This window comes from Panthera onca, chromosome Y, assembly GCF_046562875.1.
Source record: "Panthera onca isolate mPanOnc1 chromosome Y, mPanOnc1 haplotype 2, whole genome shotgun sequence".
Taxonomy (NCBI): domain Eukaryota; kingdom Metazoa; phylum Chordata; class Mammalia; order Carnivora; family Felidae; genus Panthera; species Panthera onca.
Window position 1 is genome coordinate 22761641 of NC_138358.1, and position 15060 is coordinate 22776700.

Here is a 15060-nt window from a genome sequence, read left to right on the forward strand (position 1 = left end):
CTGAAAGCTCAGAGCCTGGAGCCTGTTTCAGATTCTGTGTCTCCCTCTCTCTCTGCTCCTCACCTGTCCATGCTCTGTCTCTCTGTCTCAAAAATAAATAAACGTTAAAAAAATTTAAAAAATAAAATAAAATAAAATAAAATAAAATAAAATAGAATCTTTTTTTTTTAACTGACTCTTTCTTCACATTCTTCAGTGGTTACTGAATTTGGTAACTTCCTTCTTGCGAAATTAAAAACTTAATCTGTATAGTTTGTTGAGTACATTTTATTTATTAGTTGGCTGTTTCATTTGTTAATTTTTAGATACCAAGTTAAAAATCAGATTGTGATGTGAAAACACTTAAGATCTTTTGTAAATCCCATGACAGAAATAAATGAAGTAAAAGCAGAAAATGCACCCCACCTGCCCCTCAGAAAACTGTGCGTAGAATTTACACAATGAAATGGTGGCGTTCTCAATGCTGTCTGGAAATGTTAATATGCTACTATTCACACTATCATCTAGGATGATCATCGTCACCTGGACCAGTTCATAGCTCCTGCTGCTCTTGACCTCATAGACAAGAACATGTGGCTGTCGAACAACATGTACTTGAAAACTGGACAAGTTCAATGAGTGGTTTATTTCAACTTTTGTTACTGCAGATCATATCCTTACTTTTTTAACGAAGATCTCTGAAGGTTGGGGTAACAAACCTGAACAACATGGGACCTAGATTCCAGACTATGAGTCTGGGGACTTCAGAGTGTCAGGTGGAAATTGCCATTTAGGGAGTTACTTTTATTTTTTTTTTACCAGGAAAAAACCCGACATTTGTGTAATGGATAATTTTAAAACCAAGTCTCCTATAAAACTGAGATTAATCTGAACCAAAAGGTTGATTTTACTTTATTTTGTAGTTATTTTCTAATTTTAAAAATTTATGTTTTCTTTAAGATAAAACTAACCTAACTTCAGACCCAAGTTATTATTTTTCCATCACAAAATACAATGCATGTGACTAAGTGGAAGGATATCCTATCAGCTGAGTATTTTTTATTTCTAAGATTATTAATTATGGTATGTTCTATTACTTTTCAAATCTGATTGTAGAAAGGGATTGCAACGGTGACTGGAAACTGGCCTTTTGCGGTACCTCCTTGACATAATGTGGTTTTCATCTCAGACTAGCTCTGCCCCTGTCAGAGGTAGTCCTGGTAACTTCCCCATCGAGCACATCTTCCCTGACAGGCTAATATGTACAGGAGAGGACTTGTTATTTTTAAATTGGTTTCATTTTCCCCCTTTTGGCACATAGTGTTGATTTCATTAGAGAACCCTAAAAAGAGAAGAAAGCAGGTTACATAGGGAAATTTATTCATAATTTTAATCTAAAATGTTCTCCATCTTCTTTACAAGTAAGTTACAATGCAATGACTATAGATCATAAACTGTTGGAAAGTTTACCAAACAGTCGCTCAAGGAGAGTGATGCCACTTGTATTTCTTGAGCCTTAATTAAAAAAAATAAAATACTAATAAGACGTTGGTGGTTAAACTGCACTGCTACCAGTATGTTCCTAGTAATTTAAATGTTCTATACTTCAACAGGATTTTTTTGCATATTAGCACCATTAATATTCCTAGTCAGAAATAGCAAATAAGAATATTTAGCCCTCTTAATAAAGATGGACAACGTCAAGTGAATTAAGCTATAAAAACTGGCTAACTCCTTTTCCTTATTAGTGATTCCATTTAACAATTTTTTCACCTATATTATGATATACTCATTACACTCTTTGAGAAACTGATCACTTAGCCACGTGTCAAAGTTTTAAAAACTGATGGTTAAAAAAATTACTGCATAAGAGTAACCTAATAGCATTGTGGTATAACTTCTTTTTTTTTAACTGTGAGCATATGGTAGATTTTAGTTTCATGGCCAAAGGGCCTTACTGATTAATCCATATATTTATAATGAATGTGAGAAGATCAGTATTTCAGATGCAGGGTGAATCCTGAAAGTTTGTTTAGGTTATATAGGCAACACTTATCGTACCACCGTTAGCTTAACATAATTACTTCTCAAAACTAAAACCCAAAGACAAAAATTTCCTCAAGGGCACGTTACTGTTTAACAATGGAACATTTTCATGCAGCTTAAAAACGTGATCTTTAGACTTTTGTTTTGGATGTCTTTGATGATTTAATATAAAACATTAAAATGATTTCCTTCTAGAGATTGATGATTCATCAGACTTTTTACTTTGACAAGCTTAACAATACCTTCTTTCCTAGTTCACAATGAATTCATCTTTTGAAACCCATTTTCCTATTTAATCAAGTGCATTTGACAGAAAAGTTCAGTTTCTTGGGAAGAAACACCTTTTAACTTGAGTTAAAAATTTTTAACTTGAGAAAAATTTGGATATAAACAATGTCAGTACAATAGGGTATTCTCAGCAATGTGAACATTATAAGTAACTTGAGTGAATAGCCTGGGAAAGTTTTACCTGTAGCCTAAATTTATGTAAACCTAATGAAATTCCTTAATATTTTAAAACAGAGCATTCAGTTTCTTATGATTATCAATAGATCAGTATTTGCTTGTGAGCAGTGTTATTTATATACTTCCTATAACCTTGAAAATATCTTTATTCTAAAAATTAAGAATGAGCTTTTGACTTTACCCATTCAGATAACTTGACTTTGATGTCACAATCCTGAACCAAATGTCGTTCTCAAGATTTGGTAGACACATTTAAAACTCAGTTTCTGCAGTAGGGAATGAAGTTGACAGCCCATGTATGTGGGCTTTAATACATCTAGAGATGTTGTTATGAAACCACATAGGTAGCATGCATAGCACTGCCCAGGAAGCTGAAGCAAACAATTTTTACAGTGCCAGATACCACATGCCTGCCTCAGTCAAAGACTGGGAATAGTGATTGTGCTATAAATCCAGAAGCCTGGGTCCAGGTCTGTAAATTGGGAGGCCAGGATCAAAGGGACAGGTTATGTTCCTATATTGCCTTTCCCTCAGACAGTAAACTAACAAGTGAACTGGTTGATAGACTAGTAAGAAATTGTGATTGTCAAATTGTTAACAAACAAAAGTTTGTATTACATTAATGTTTGTGTTCTTTACTTTTTAGGCTGTACACCAAGGGGGAGGGGAGGGCTATGCTGTGATAAGTGGGATCTTACTGTAAACTGGTAAGTGTCCACTCAAATACAAATACTGTAACCACATCTGTTCTGTCCAGATTGTGAACACCTACAGAATATTGTTCCATCATGAGTACATGGGCAAGTACTTCTGTTTGGTCTCATATCCTTGTGTGAAGCTGGTACCATGATTTTTTACCCCATCTTTTTATTTGGTTTCTTAAGTAAAGATGTTTGTCCAAGAGTGTGGAGTCTTGTAAGCGCTATTTACCCTGCCACTGCTACTGTTTTGGTCCTCTTTCCCCTAGTGAAAGTTTACAAACTATCTTACCCATTTTATAGAACTCAGATTGCCTCAAACTAGGTGCCATAGCTGTGGGAGCAGAAAGAGGTACTCCCCTGGAAATGCGGAAGTGTGTTCTGCGGTCCTCGCCAGAGAGACCCCATCAGAGACAGAGACAGAGAATGGGGACTTGCTGTCTGTAGTTTGCCCCACCCTTAATTAGCAAATAATTCGGGGAACTGCCACGATGCCTTTTCAGCAGGGGGTTGTAGAGCACTTTGTACACCATGGTCCTTTCCTCCATGCTATGAGGCTGAGATGGGGACAAGGAGCAGAAGTCCTGTTGGAGAGGGTTACTGTAGTCCGGTGTCAGATTGTGTGTGTGGCTGTGTCTTTGAAGGAGATCAAGAGCAACTATAGCCACAAGCGTGGGAGCGGATGCTACCTCAGGTGTGAGCTGCACTAGGAAAGCACGTGGGCCACAAATGGGGAAAAGCAGTGCTGGGCATGTGGATAAGCCAGAACCAGGACTGGGTCAGGGGGAAGACCAGTGGCTGATAGGAAAGCTGAAGAGCCAGCAAAACTTAGATGTGGTAGTAGGTGATGTCAGTGAAGGTTCAGGAAGACAAGAGCAATGGGATGACAAGAGCATGCTAGGCGCGCCACTGAGCAGAACTATGTCAGGAGTAGACCTATAATCTATGTTAATGCCCCAAAGAAAACACACGTCTGATGTCCTCATTTACTGGGATGCTTCACTGTTGCCCACATTTTCCATGTATGTAGAGAGATGCTTGATGTGCTCTGGTTAGGCTCCACCTGAGTCTGAGAAATGTTCTTTTACTTCTCCATCATGTCAGCCTTTCCTGGTTGCTGGCCTAAGGGCAGTGACTTCTCAGCATCCTGTGACAGTACACAGGACTTTTCTACTTCACATTTCACTGCCCATAAGCCACTCGTATTGTGACAGAACTGGTGTCAGGGTGTTAGTATACAAAAGGGGAAAGCTTACGTTTTCACAGAATGTAAAGGTTTTCTCTTAAGATGAGGAACATCCTCAGGGCGCCTGGGTGGCTCAGTCAGTTAAACATCCAACTCTTGATTTCAGCTCAGGTCATGATATCACAGGTTCATGAGTTCAAGCCCCACATCAGGCCCTGTGCTGACAGTACAGAGCCTGCTTGGGATTCTCTCTTTCTGTCCCTCTCCCACACCCTCAATAATGTTTTAAAATTAGACCATATAATGTCTTAAAACATGACCGTCTAGGATGTTGTAACTTCAGCTAGGGAATTTTTCACAGGTGAAAAAACGTTACTTCGTCCATGGAATTGTACTTTTCCAGCCTCCACATTGCACACTGTATTTGCTACACCTGCTTCAAATGTCCATTTGCCTATTCTTCAGGTTCCGTGGTGTGCCTTTTTCTTGTACTAACCGGTCTCAAAGACGTCCCATCAGTGGACACAGAAGCGTAGATGCCCGCTGCCGTGTGGCGAGCAGCGGTACTGCAGCACCAGGGCCCCTCCTCGGGCCCCTTCCCAAACCCGGCCATGTGCACAGTGCCCCCATTTCGCGGGCTTCCCGGGGCTCAGCAGCTGTTGCCAACGTCCTGTCCCCCAGCCCCGCCAGGTCCCCGGCTGCTTTGTTCACCAGCTCTTATTGTTTCGATGTTGCTTGTCTTTGTTTAGGCAACACCAGCCAATCAAAGGACTTTTTACTTTCTTCAAACGGAAGAATCAGATATGCAGCTACCATTTGCCCCTTCTTGAAGAGCTTTTAAGTCAGCTCCTTCTATTTCTGTTTGAAGGCGACGTCTTTCTGTCAGGTTTAGTTCCTCCTCCAAGTTGTCACATGTCAGCACTGTGCTTCGTCAGCCAGCCCCCGGATCCCTTTAAGTCGCGGTGTTAAACTGAAATACTCTCCCTTCCCACCTGTCTTTACACCCTGTAGGTCTGTTCCCTTGCCCATTTTTTGCTTCCCAGCTCTAGACTCTGACCAACTAATCCCTGAATATTCAGCTGAAAAAAGGTTACTGAAAAGCTGCTTAGTTTTTAAAACACCAGCAAAATATTAGTTAAATCTGTACAAACATCAAAACTATACACTATGTAAACACCTACACGTATATATGAGTATTATGGGTTGAATTGTGTCCCCCTCAAAATAAATGTGTTGTGACAGAAATCCCTCAGAATGTGACCGTATTTGGAGACGGGCGATTAAAGAGGCAATTAAGTTAAAATGAGCCCATTAGGGTGGGCCCTAAATCCAATCTGACTCGGGTCCTTGTAAGAGAGGGAAACTTGGACAGAGAGATATGGGGTAGGGAGGGAAGGGTACTGAGCACAGAGGAAGGTTATCTGTAAACCAGAGACTCTAGGAGAAACTAAACCTACCAATACCATGATCTTGGACTTGAAGCTCCCAGAACTGTGAGAAAAATTCCCATTGTTTAGGCCACCCAGGATGCATTTTGTTATGGCAGCCCCAGCAAACTAATACAATATGCTTTTCTTATATACTAAGTATCAAGCTTGATACCCAAGAAACTGACACATGCCACCTCCAAGGACAGGAACTGGGTGGCAAGGTTAGAGATTTTTGTCCCTTATGCCTTGTGATTTTGAAACCATTATGCCTTATGATTTTGAAACATGTGACTCATCTATTCAAAAAATGAACAAGGGGTCCCTGGCAAGCTTAGTTGGTAGAGCATGTGACTCTTGATCTTGGGGTTCTAAGTTCAAGACCCACACTGGGTGTAGAGATCGGTTAAAAATAAAATCTTTTTAAAAATGAAGAAAAAACTTACTCCTAATACCCACTGTTGAACAAGGTATGTGAAACTGGCACTTTCATATGCTACTGCTAGATATCCATCAATAGAGAATGGTTTGAATAAACTCTTAAATATCTGTACAGTTGATAAATGAGCTAGATATACTATAATGGAAATATGTCCACATATATTGAGAGAAAGCAGCGAATCACAAAACCATGGGTTTTAACTGAGAAAAAAAGCAAATCCCCTAGACAAAAAACAAAAGGAAGAATATATCATATACAGTAATTTGTTAATGGTGGATTTCTTTTTTTTTTCCTTTTTTTTTATGGAGGATTAATTTTGGGAGGGGGGAATTTTTTTTTAAGAGCACTTTTTTTTTAATGTTTATTTGTTTTTGAGAGAGGCAGAGTGTGAGCAGGGGAGGGACAGAAAGAGAATGGGACACAGAATCCAAAGCGCTCTCCAGACTCCGAGCTGTCAGCACAGAGGCCAACGTGGGGTTCGAACTCATGAACCATGAATTCATGACCTTAGCCTAAATCAGGGCGCTTAACAGACTGGGCCATCTAGGCACCGGGAGGGGAGGGGTGGGGGGGCATTTTTTATAAGTAAAAAAAACTACAACTGTCTCTTAGCTGAGAAAATGGAGAGATTTAATCCTCTCAAATTCAAAATCTTAAAATGTTTTGCTTAGAGCCAATTTGTTAGGAAATTAGATTTTCAAAAGCTTAGCTTACTGAATGATGATGGCTCCCAATGAGTAGCGCACGACAGCCCTGCCCGGGCAGGTCCCCTGATGACCCCCAGCAGGTGAGCTGGCCTCCGGAAGACGGCAGAGGCACAAACGGCGCAGCATATGAACTCTATCCACGAAGACTGAGAGCTGCTCGATCAGTTAAGTCCAAGGATGAAAAAATCTCCTTGAGAGCAAATCCCTACACAACGTTCAGTGATGGAGAAGGCACTGAGAGGCTAAGAGAAAAATTACCAGGTGTACTCACAACTGCAAAGAAAAGATCTTTCCCCTCCCCCGCCATTCCCGAAACCAGCCAGGGCGCTCCGGGTGGTAGTCTGACATAAAGGCGGGAACCAATCAAGTTCTGCTGAATGGTTTGAAATAAAGGCGAACCAATCAAGTTCTTCTGAGCGTTCAAATTTAAATGTCAACCTATAACAACTCTGTAATCTCAAAAAGATCCCTAACTTGTTTGTGCCTGTCTATAAAAGAAGCTGTAAGATCCTTGCTCGGGGCCTCTTGCCTCACCAGCAACGAGTACGTGGAGGACTGGGTTCGAACCTGCAATAAACGACCCTTGCCGCTTGGCTTTGGCTCTGGACTCTGGTGGTTTGTTTTCGGGGGTCTCTCGAATCGGGGCATATCAGCACTAAATACGCGACCAAACAAAAGATGTCTTCATTTACCCTCACACAAAGGACAAACAAGCCTTAGGATTTCCTCCAAGAGTGACAAAGTGCGCTTCTGTGTTGGGGTGGGGTTGGGGGCTCACATGTGGCACGCAAATGACGAGTGGTTGGTTACCAGTGAGCCCGACTGTGATGTGGAGAAGGAACATGTGAAACACTTAACCATTACTGTGCTAGATGTTAACTGACATGCATTTAAATAAAATTTAAAAAATAATAAAAATATGAACACCTCAGTGATTTTAAAGAGAATGAAGAAGTCATGAAATAACTGCAACGCAAATGCATTTGATTTTCATCTTTAATACTGAACATTATTGCTTTAGGGAATATTTCTGCCTCAACCAGGAATTGACTGCTAATTACATAAAATATACACATAAAAAAGTAGTTCTCCATTTTCCCAGGGGGGGAAAAAACACCAGTAACTTCTAGAATATTCAAGTGTTTTGTTGTAATCATAATTAAAGTCTCGATCATCTCATTTATTTGCTCTGTAACTTACGTATTTAAATTAAACGTTATTAGACAACCATTACCAATTACAAGTGTAAGGTGCCACTACTGAGTAAATTGATTCTTCCAGGAGTGGATGGATCGATCCCTCCTCCCACCCACTAACGAAGCAGCAACATGGTTAGTTTAATTTTGTAAGTGGATTGTCCGTTGCTGCGAACGCTAATTCTCATCCCCAGCCCGTGTTTTCCTGTAGGTGAGGGAGTTGGTTACACCGCACCAGTGACCTCCCTAACGATCAACAGCAGGACAAGCTAGGCTTGGGCTTGCGGTGCAGACTGACGGTGTTGGTCTGGATCAGGTGGTCTGACCTATCCTCGATGGCAAGCACTCTTCGAACTGCTTCCTCAAAGGCTGCCGCGACATTCGTGGCATCTTTTGCACTTGTTTCAAAGTAAGGATCGTCGCCGTTGTCCTTGCACCAGGCTTGGGCTTCCTCGGTGGACACCTGCCGTTCGCTTGTCAATCTTGTTACCCAAAATCACAAAAGGAAAGCTTTCGGGCTCTTTCACGTCTGCGTAGTAGATGACTACTTTCTTCCAGTTACTCAAGTTCTGGAAGCTTTGAGAATCATCCACACTAAAAGTGAGCAGGCAACAGTCAGAACCTCGGTAAAACAGCGTCCTCGGGCTTCTGAATCTCTCTTGACCGGCCGTGTCCCAAATCTGCATGGGAACAAAATGTCCATCCACCTCCAAATCTTTATTTAAAAATTCCACGCCTATTGTATGGAAGAGCTGGGTATCAAATTTATTGGTCACATATCTGTTCACCAGAGAGCTCTTCCCAACTCCACCATCTCCAAGGGTAATCACTTTAAAAAGCAACGATTTTCCTGCCATTATGACTCTCAAGATCTTTGACTTCAGAACCCTGTAAAATAAAAAGGCACCATTACATTCCTTCCGACCTGCACGTTGCCACGCACAAGCGGACAGATGTCTGCATGAGGGAAACTGAACGCAGAGTCCCCACTCCTTTCTGCACAGAAAGTCATCGGGTAGCAAGAGCGGTCACTACTGAGTGCTCAAGCGCGTACCAGGCACAGCCCTACTGCTGCTCCCTAAGGCAGTGAGGGCTTGTTCTTCCCCAGCCCCTTAGGTCACAGTTGACAGAGGCAAACACTCGAAGCCACTGTCACCCCAAAGACCTTGCTCTCAACCATTCCCCACTCCTCACTTTAAGCCCTGCCACCGCGTGTTAGATGCAGGAGACCGAAGCAGGCAGGTGTCTGTAATAATTTCAAACACCCCTTTACTGGCACAGTGACAGTTTTGCTGATGGCTTTCATCTTGTGCCAGGAGTTTCCTCAATAACCTTTCCTTTCCCTCTTCCACTGCTATAACCATAGGAACTGGTAATCAGGAAACAAGAGACAGAAGCAGATGATGCTGCTGTGAACAAAAATAAGCCAATGACTGAGTAAATGGACTCCATTGTCTTCATTGGGAATGCTAAAATTGTCAGCAGGACTTTTTTTTTTAAGTTTTTTATTTTGAGAGAGATAGAGACATTGCAAGTTGGGGAAGGGCGGGAGGGGGGCGGGGGTGAGAGAGAGAGAATCCTTGCCAGCCAAGAGCCTGACACCAGGCTTGAACTCATGAAACTGTAAGATCATGACCTGAGTCGAAACCAAGAGTTGGACCCTTAATGACTGAGCCACTCAGGTGCCACCAGCAATGGAATTTTTTTTGGAGACAGACAGAGAGAGAGAGAGAGAGAGAGAGAGAGAACTTCATATGAGCAGGGAACAGGTCCTCCAGAGCGGAGCTCCAGGTCAAGCTGACTGGGGCCCCAGATCACCCCGGCGCGGGGCGGGGGGAGGGTTGCACAAGGACACACAACTGCCAGAGTCCAGCTCCAGCAGGTCCAGGGGTTCCTGAAGGATGAATGGCGTCGGGGAAAAAGTGAAAAAAAACTAAAAATAAAACAAAAATAAAAATGAACACAGACAACAGCAGTATGTTGAACTGCCTGCTTTATTGTTGCAAACATGGCATTATATATTTGTTAGCAATTTCCTTGTAGTGTACATCATCTATGTTTTCTGGCATTACCTAATTCCAAAAATGTTCCTATGTGTAATCACCCTTTAAGAAAAACATGGTTTTTTTTCTCATAACATTCCCTCCTGGCCTTTGCTTATTGATTAATTTCTTACATTATTTTCATTATGTATCTATGTTTATCTATAATCTATAAAGCATTTGCTTTGCTGTTTTCATGAAAGGTCACCTATCTATCAACACCTGAAGTGGAACAGTTACAGGGACATGACCTCTTAGTTGTTTCTCTGAACGACTTGTGGCTTGAGAACAAAAGGGCTCACCTCAGTGGGAGGTGCCAGGAGGGGGCCAAGAGGGCCTTAGGAACCCATGCCTTATGCATTCTTAGAGAAACAATGCACCTAGGAACTAATGAACCATTCTGTACCTTAAACGACTAGGTTCAATCATCATCTGGAATGCCTCCTGGAGGCCAAGTGGGCCCAGGGGTTGGAGTAACTTGTGCCCATAGATACACTCCTTAGTTACCAGAGTGGGGCTTTCAAATCCATTTGTTCCTTCCTTGCCTGAGAAATATATGAAGATATCCTTCCATTACGTAGAGGAGCCTTTATAGGGGGTGGCAAGGGCTAAATGTAGGGCCGCACAATTTTCTTGTGGAAACTTATTTTCTTTCCCCAACAGTTCTTTCCCACAGGGCCTGTCATGGGCAATTTCCCAACAGACAATTCCCCAGGTACTTTTATTAAGGCCAAATTACCTAAAAGCAGGAGTACAGGAAGCTTCACTGTTGGTGGGCTGCCCTGCAGTCACCAATCCGTCCACTACCTGGGCCATGCCATCAGGCTGGTTGGATAGCTTGGATTCTGGCACACAACAGTTGGCACGAACTCACCCAGAGCTTCAGAGGCATTCACTAGAAGTGGGGCACCAGCCATGTGGATCAGGACTTGAGTTCCCCCTGGTGTGGGGCAAGGTCTCACTGAGAAGGGAAGCAGGTCATCAGAGAGGGGCACGGGGTTAGCTGGAGTGGGCTTACCGATCCCCTGGAGCAGGGCTTGAACTCACCAGGAGCAGGACTCCATGTCCCTTGGAACATAACTTGAGCTACCTGCAGAGGGACACGAGGTCACAGCAAGCGCCACTCGAAGGTCCCTGCAGCAGAGCACAGAATCATAAAGAGAGGGGCCCTTGGTAATGTGAAGAAGACGCAAGCTCACTTGCAGGGCACCTGGAGCTCACCTGGACAGTGGCCCTCGCTCACAGAGAAAGGGACATGTGCTCAGCAGAAGTGGGGCTGGGGCAAAACCCGAGTGGGGTCTGAGGCCACATAGAGAGTGAGACAAGCTCACCAAGACAGAGTCTTGAGATCACCTGGCATGAGGTCACCCAGAGCATAACACAGGCTCATCAAAACTGGGCTCACACTCACCTGGGGATGGCTACCTCTCACTCTGAGAAAGGCTTTAGTACACCCAAAGTGTGGCATGAGCTCACCAGGTGTGGGGGTCAAGGTCACCCAGAGCAGGGAAGAAGGCATATCAAGCCGAGCTCATTTCAATTGGAGACAGGCACAAGGTCACCCAGAACATGGGCTGAACTCAAGCGTGGCTCGAGTGCACCTGGAGTGAAGCACGAGGTCATGTGGAGCTAAAAACAAGTTCACTGGGAGTGGGATTCAAGGTCACCCCAAACTAGGCTTTGCTCAACTGCAGTGGGACACAAGATTATTCATTAGGAGCCGAGCTAGAGATCACCCAGTATTGGTCTGGAGGTTCTGCTGAGTGGGGCACAAGGTCACACAGAAGAGGGCACGTGCTCACGAGAAGTGGGACTGGTGCAAAATCTGAGCAGCGCCTGAGGTCACCTGGAGCAAGACAAACTCACCAGAGAAGGTCTCGTGCTCAACTGGAGAGGGGCTCCAGGTCACTGGGAAAAGTATCCATGCTTAAGCAAAAAGGGGCTTGAGATTGCCCAGAGTGGAGCATGTTGACACCCCGAGCGGGGCTGGTGCTCTGGTGCTCACCTGGAGTGGAGCATGAACTCACCCTAAGTGGAGCTCATGGTCACCCGGAGGGTGGTATGAGGTCACACGGAGCAAGGTCTGTATTTCGCCAGAGGGCTGCTGGAGCTCACTCAGAATGGGGATTGAGCTCATCCAGAGCAGGACTCAAGCCCACCAGGAGCAGGACTCATGCTCACTGGGAGCGGGACTTGAGCTCAAAAGACAATGAATCAAAGGACATGAGTTCAAACATACCAGGGCATGAGGTCTCCTGAACCAGGGCTCATATTTAGCTTTTGTAGGCCCACTCTAACTCAGTGTGGGGCTCATGCCCACCCATAACTGGGCTTGTGCTTACCCTGAGAGGGGTTTGTGCTCACCCTGAGCAGGTCACAAGTTTAACTGGACCAGGATAGAAGTCACCCAGAGCAGGTTTATCGGTGACCCAGAGCAGGGCACAAGGTCACACAATGTAGGGCATGAGCTCACAAGCAGTGGGGCATGACTCAACCGGAGTAGAGCAGAAACTTACCTTAATGGAGTCTGAGCTCATACAGAGCAGGTTATGAGCTCACCTGAATTAGGACACAAGCCCATTAGATATGGGACTTCAGGTTATTTGGAATAGTGCTTCAGCTCACCTGCAGCTGGGCTTGAGGTCACCTAGAGCAGGGCACAAGGTCACTGAGAACAGCACAGGAACTTACCTGCAGCAGAACTTGTGTTCACCCAGAGCGGGGCTCGAGGTCACTAGGAGCAGGGCACGAGGTCACATGCAGCAGGGCACAAGATCACATAGAGCAGGGCTTGTGTTTACCAGGAGTGAGCTAGAGATCATTCAGAGCAAGACTGAAGCTCACCCCAGATCAGGGCTTGAGTTCACCCAGAGCAGGCTTGAAGTCACCCAGAGTGTAGCTCAAGGGCTGGTACTCACACAGAGCAGGCTCATGCTAACCTGGAGCAGGGTTCATGCTCACACAAAGTGGGAATAGACCTCATCCAATGAGCGACTCAAACTCACAAACCGTGAGATCATACCTGAGTCAAAGTCAGATGCTTAAACAATTGAGCCTGAGATTTCATATTAAAAGTATCAATTTCTAAAAAAAAATTTCCTAGTCCAAATCATTAAAATTCCATTTTAAAGAATCTCAACTCTAAGAAGTACCATATGAGTTGTCTTCCCTTCTCTCTTGGTAAATATGAAGAGGGGGCATTTAGCAGACATTAATGCCAAGTACTTAATCTTTGAAAACCCTACAATGTTTACATTTGATATCTTAACTTACATAGATTTAAGTTATATACGTCTGATATCTGAGACAAAAATACAGATTTACTAATCTTGTACCTTACATTTCCTTTTGCATATCTTCAGCTGAAAATTCAAGAGTGGTAATTTCCGTTTATTAACAGCAACAAAAATGAAAACTGAAAAAAATGTTTATTACTCAGAGTTGGTATACTAATTTTTATGTAAATGATTCTTAATGTAGTAGTGTTTAAAGTACTGTTCTTAAAATGACTTAGTTGGTGAAATGTTATCAATTATGAAAAAATAAAATATAATTAAAAAATAGATATACTCTATCTCTAAATTCAACAATTGTGCATATCTTGCTGTCTCTGGGTTAACTCAATGTATAACTATATAATTATTGTGTGCAGAGTCTTTAGAAAATTCCTAAATTATTGTATAAAGACAACCCCTTATCTCTTTTTTTTTTGTCTTAAATATGAACTTTATTATTTTTTTAAATTTTTTAATATATGAAATTTGCTGTCAAATTGGTTTCCATACAACACCCAGTGCTCATCCCAAAAGGTGCCCTCCTCAATACCCATCACCCACCCTGCCCTCCCTCCCACCCTGCCCTCCCTCCCACCCCCCATCAACCCTCAGTTTGTTCTCAGTTTTTAACAGTCTCTTATGCTTTGGCTCTCTCCCACTCTAGCCTCTTTTTTTTTTTTTTTCCTTCCCCTGCCCCATGGGTTTCTGTTATGTTTCTCAGGATCCACATAAGAGTGAAACCATATGGTATCTGTCTTTCTCTGTATGGCTTATTTCACTTAGCATCACACTCTCCAGTTCCATCCATGTTGCTACAAAAGGCCATATTTCATTTTTTCTCATTGCCACGTAGTATTCCATTGTGTATATAAACTACAATTTCTTTATCCATTCATCAGTTGATGGACATTTAGGCTCTTTCCATAATTTGGCTATTGTTGAGAGTGCCGCTATAAACATTGGGGTACAGGTTCCCCTATGCATCAGTACTCCTGTATCTCTTGGGTAAATTCCTAGCAGTGCTATTGCTGGGTCATAGGGTAGGTCTATTTTTAATTTTCTGAGGAACCTCCACACTGCTTTCCAGAGCGGCTGCACCAATTTGCATTCCCACCAACAGTGCAAGAGGGTTCCTGTTTCTCCACATCCTCTCCAGCATCTGTAGTCTCCTGATTTCTTCATTTTGGCCACTCTGACTGGCGTGAGGTGATATCTGAGTGTGGTTTTGATTTGTATTTCCCTGATAAGGAGCGACGTTGAACATCTTTTCATGTGCCTGTTGGCCATCCGGATGTCTTCTTTAGAGAAGTGTCTATTCATGTTTTCTGCCCATTTCTTCACTGGGTTATTTGTTTTTCGGGTGTGGAGTTTGATGAGCTCTTTATAGATTTTGGATACTAGCCCTTTGTCCGATGTGTCATTTGCAAATATCTTTTCCCATTCCGTTGGTTGCCTTTTAGTTTTGTTGGTTGTTTCCTTTGCTGTGCAGAAGCTTTTTATCTTCATAAGGTCCCAGTAATTCACTTTTGCTTTTAATTCCCTTGCCTTTGGGGATGTGCCGAGTAAGAGATTGCTACGGCTGAGGTCAGAGATGTCT

At 43.0% G+C, this 15060-nt stretch overlaps 1 protein-coding gene and 1 pseudogene across 1 annotated transcript in view; one reads left to right on the plus strand and one right to left on the minus strand.

Moving 5' to 3' along the window:
- Positions 1–15060, plus strand: part of LOC145714920 (uncharacterized) — a 52514-nt gene that overhangs the window by 7928 nt on the left and 29526 nt on the right. The gene's annotated exons all lie outside the window — the stretch shown is intronic.
- LOC145714894 (ras-related protein Rab-9A-like) lies at positions 8400–9029 on the minus strand (annotated as a pseudogene).